Below are 5018 nucleotides of genomic sequence, written 5' to 3'. Positions count from 1 at the left end.
CAAAAAAAGAAAAGAAAAACTTATTTTATATTCAGATCTTAGTGTTTCGAAGTATATAAATTAAGTAAGAAACTCCTGACCTCTCATTTTAGAGAATGTTTTAGTTATAAAAAATCTCGACATACACTTTAGATAATGAAATCCCCTGGTGTGTTTCAATTATTCAATTCAATGTGCACAGCTTCTAGAACACAGAATGCAGAGATGCCTGGAATTAATGGTCTGGCAGCATGTCTGTTTCTCACGTTTTCCAATCTGAATGTATAAATTTTTGATCCTACAAACCTGTAATGAATGTGTTGGATTACTGTCTTTGCTCTATTGTCAGCATATAATGAGACTCAGCTTCCTGGCAGAATGATTAAGTTAAGGATATTGCATTCTAACCACAAGGAAACACAGATCTCCTCCTTTTCAGCATTCTTCCTTTCAAAAAGGTTGCTTAAAGTGGTGCTTAAAAGATAATTCTATCCTAAAACACAGTGACTTACGGGAAAAAAGGAGAAAAAAATAAAGATAATTCTAGCTTGCTAAATTTAGGGTGTAGAAAAGTCCAAAATGAGAATATTCACTGGGTAATTGTGCAAGAAATGTTAATATGTGCATTAAGGGGAGGGTGTTCTACCCTCCTGATGCCTGCCTCTGCCTCTCTCTCATTTTGCCTTGACATGCAACATAAAATGTATCAAGGTTAAAAGTTAAATGAGAGCTGAGCACCGTGGCTCACTCTGGTAATCCCAGAACTTTGGGAGGCTGAGGCAGGTGAATTGCTTGAGCTCAGGGGTTTGAGACCAGTTTGGGCAATGTGGCAAGTCCCTGTCTCTACAATTAGCTTGGTATGGTGGCACTTGCCTGTAGTCTCAGCTACTTGGGAGGCTGAGGTGCAGGGATCACCTGAGCCCAGAAGGTCAAGGCTGCAGTGAGCCATGATTGTGCCACTGCGCTCCAGAGCCTGGGTGACAGGGTGAGACCCTGTGTTAACTCTGTTCCCACACTGCTATGAAAAATATCCCTAGACTGGGTTATTTATAAAGGAAAAAGGTTTAATTGACTCACAGTTCTGCATTGCTTGGGAGGCCTCAGGAAACTTACAATTAAGGCAGAAGGCAGAGGAGAAGCAGGCACCTGCTTCACAGGAGAGCAGGAAGAACAGAGTGAGCGCAAGCATGGGAAGTGCTAGACGCTTATAAACCATCAGATCTAGCTCAGTAACTGCACAGATCAGGAAACTTAAAAGAAAAAAAAAAAAAAAAACACACACACAGAAAAAACAAACAAAGCCCATCGGATCTCCCGAGACTCACTATCATGAGAATATCATGGGGGAACCGCCCCCATGATCCAATTACCTCCATTTGGTTCCCCCCTTGACATGTGGGGATTATGGGGATTACAATTCAAGATGAGATTTTGGGTAGGGGAACAGCCAAACCATATCAGACTCTGAAAAAAAAAAAGAGGGAGGGGGGGAGGGAGGGAGGGAGGAAGGAAGGAAGGAAGGAAGGAAGGAAGGAAGGAAGGAAGGAAGGAAGGAAAAGAAAAGTGAGGCAGTGAACTCTGCCTCTGCCACTACATTTTAAATACAAAATGGGCTGGGTGCAGTGGCTCACACCTGTAATCCCAGCTCTTTGGGAGGTTGAGGTGAGTGGATCACCTGAGGTCAGGAGTTGGAGACCAGCCTGGTCAACATGGTGAAACCCTGTCTCTATTAAAAATACAAAAATTAGCTGGGTATGGTGGTGGGTGCCTGTAATTCCAGCTACTCAGGAGGATAAGGCAAAAGAATTGCTTGAACCCAGGAGGCGGAGGTTGCAGTGAGCCGAGATCGCACCATTGCACTCTAGCCTGGGTGTCAATAGCAAAACTCTGTCCCCCCCACGCCAAAAGTAATAATAAATAAACAAGTAAATAAATACAAAATGATTTCATACCTAACTTAATCCTTCTTTTTGTTCTTTTTTGAGACAGGATCTCACTCTTTTGCCCAGCCTGGAGTGCAATGGTGCGATCATAGCTCACTGCAGACGTGACGTCCTGATCTCAATCAGTTCTGCCATCTTAACTTCCTGAGTAGCTGGGTCCATGGGTCCACGCCGCCACATCCAGCTCACTTTTGTTTAAGTTTTTTGCAGAGATGGATGTCTCACTATGTTGCCCAAGCTGATGTCAAACTCCTGGGCTCAAGTGATCCTCCCACCTTGGCCTCCCAAAATGCTGGGATTGCAGTCGGGAGCTACTATACCCAGCCATGTACCTGAGTTATTCCTGAAACCATCCTGAAGTCAGAGCTCCTCTTCAAAAATCTGTCGGCAAGTTCCCTGCTCATCTTCATACTCAAGGCGGATTTCTAGTCACCCTCAGTTAACTCACAAAAAGATAAGCTAGCAGCACAAGTTAATATAAGAAGCTTACTGGTATCTGAATGTTGCTTTGAAATGCATTTTCTTTTTTGGTGACAGCGTCTTGTGCTGTTTGTTACCCAGTGTCTGGGCCTTGGACACTTCAGTAAGCTTCCTGTACTCCATACTAGGCACAAAGGGTAATAGATAGGGGCAGGGGCCAGAGAAGGTGCACAGGAGACCAGCAGCTCAGTGGTTAAATGCTGTGTACAGAAGGATGGCTGGGGAGTGTTGATCTGTGTGACTCTGAGGTACATGAATATTTCTGGAAAGAAAGATAGCATTGCAGACAAGGTATGGATTTCCCATGATCTCAGAAGTTTGGTAGCTCAGCATCAATTTAAAGGGAGGAGGCCGGGTGCAATGGCTCATGCCTGCAATTCCAGCACTTTGGGAGGCCGAGGCGGGCGGATCACAAGGTTAGGAATTTGAGACCAGCCTGGCCAATGTGGTGAAACCCCGTCTCTACTAAAAATACAAAAATTAGCTGGGTGTGGTGGGGGGTGCCTGTAGTCCTAGCTACTTGGGAGGCTGAGGCAGGAGAATCGCTTGAACCTGGGAGGCAGAGGATGCAGTGAGCCGAGATGGCACCACTGCACTCCAGCCTGGGCAACAAAGTGAGACTCCATCACAAAAAAAGAGAGAAAGAAAAGAAAAGAAAGAAAAACAGTAATTTCTAGAATGTCTGAGTTTGAGATGGAGATTCATGCTTACGACATAATACTAATGACCACCCACTTGCTTGTCTCATGGTCTTTTTCCCTCCAGATTTAAAAATACTCTCCCAATTTCTTCCTCATGGCAGTTATTACATATATATGGCAGTTATTTTATATGCATATGCATACATGTATACATATACATATATGTGTGCATATATGTATATATAAAATAATTGCCATGAGGAAGAAATTGGGATGTATATACTTATACATATACACATATATATACACACACACACACATATAAACATATACACATTTATGTATATATACATATAGACACACATATACATATATATACACATATACGTATATATATACATATATATGTATTATATATGAATGATGGGGTCTCACTATGGTGCCCAGACCGGTCTCAAGCGATTCTCCTGTCTCGGCCTCCCAAAGTGCTGGGATTTCAGGTGTAAGCCACTGCACCTCGCCCTTCATGGCACTTTTTGCAGCCTTTCTATTTTTCTGCAGATGTAAAATGTGAGTAAAGGAATCCAATAGAAACTTGGTCAATATTGAGGCAGAAAGGAGGACTCCCCAGCTCCCCAGCATGTTATAATTGTGCTATTGCATTTTAGATTTGTTTTGATTTTTTTCTGCCTTATGCCTAACTTGACATCCACTATGCTTCCAAAACAATTTCTCCTACACTGAAGCAAATCTAGTTTTTTCTTCCAGTGGGTTGGTATTTGAATGGGCGCACTCACATTGCATCAAAAGTCACATGGATTCTATTCGTCTTTGAGGATATCAGCACCTTCTTGAGAAATAAGGGACATGTATAACTAAACATTCAGAAACTCAGAGCTGGTTGCTGTAGGAGCTTCAACCACCATTTGGGTGCCCTGTTAGTAATCTGCATATCCTTTGAATTACTCATGACCATCGTGGCCCATTAGGAGGCTTCTGCAATGGCTTGATGTTCTTAGCAATGACAAAGACTAGACTGGGATGAAAGGGAAAAAAAAGAAGCAAGCAAGGAAGAGGGTGAAAAAATGAATGGGAGAGGAGAAGAGATGGGTAAGAAAGAAGTTCTGATCCCAGTGCGCAATGGCTGCAAACAGCATCTTCCTTGGTAGTGAATACAGCCTGTTTCTTGTATGGGTTGCTCTAAGGGACGTTGGAGACAGGCCTTTCAAATGTTATGTTCATGTCTCTTATCTTGCACTATCCCTGATGTAGGCTCCAACCAGGTATTTGAGGTACCTTTGGAAAGCCCCAGGGCACTGTGGCCAGGGTTCACATTGGCCAAGTCATCATGTCCAACTGCACTAAGCTGCAGAACAAGGAGCATGTGATTGAGGCTATGTAGGGCCAAGTTCAAGTTCCCTGGCCACCAGAAGATTCATGTGGCAAAGAAGCTGGGCTTTACCAAGTTCAGTGTGGACAAATTTGAAGACATGGTAGCTGAGAAGCAGCTCATCCCAGATGGCTGCTCGGTCAAGTACATCCCCAATCATGGCCCTCTGGACAAGTGGTTTGCCCTGCACTGGTGATGGCTTCCACTGTACTGCCCTCTCTTAATATCCACCAATAAATCCGACTTCTTGTCCAAGAAAAAAAGAAAAAGAGGCCGGTCGTGGTGGCTCACACTTGTAATCCTAGCACTTTGGGAAGCCAAGGCAGGAGGATCACTGAGGTCAGAGGTTGGAGACCAGTCTGGCCAACATGGTGAAACGCTGTCTCTACTAAAAATACAAAAATTAGCTGGGCATGGTGGTGGGCGCCTGTAATTTCAGCTACTAGAAAGGCTGAGGCAGGAGAATTGTTTGAACCTGAGAGGAAGAGGTTGCAGTGAGATCATGCCATTTCACTCCAGCTTGGGTGACAGAGCCAGACCCTGTCTTAAAAAAAAAAAACAAAAAACAAAACTGATGGAAGGGAA

The 5018-nt window shown here is 43.7% G+C and overlaps 1 pseudogene; it reads left to right on the top strand.

Annotated features, from left to right (window-relative positions):
• Nucleotides 1-4176: 4176 nt before the first annotated feature.
• On the top strand, nucleotides 4177-4265 carry LOC116558569 (annotated as a pseudogene).
• The last annotated feature ends 753 nt before the right edge of the window (nucleotides 4266-5018 follow it).

Source organism: Sapajus apella, unplaced genomic scaffold (genome assembly GCF_009761245.1).
Source record: "Sapajus apella isolate SASKATOON/1434 unplaced genomic scaffold, GSC_monkey_1.0 scaffold21, whole genome shotgun sequence".
Taxonomy (NCBI): domain Eukaryota; kingdom Metazoa; phylum Chordata; class Mammalia; order Primates; family Cebidae; genus Sapajus; species Sapajus apella.
This window is presented reverse-complemented; position numbering and strand designations above follow the sequence as displayed.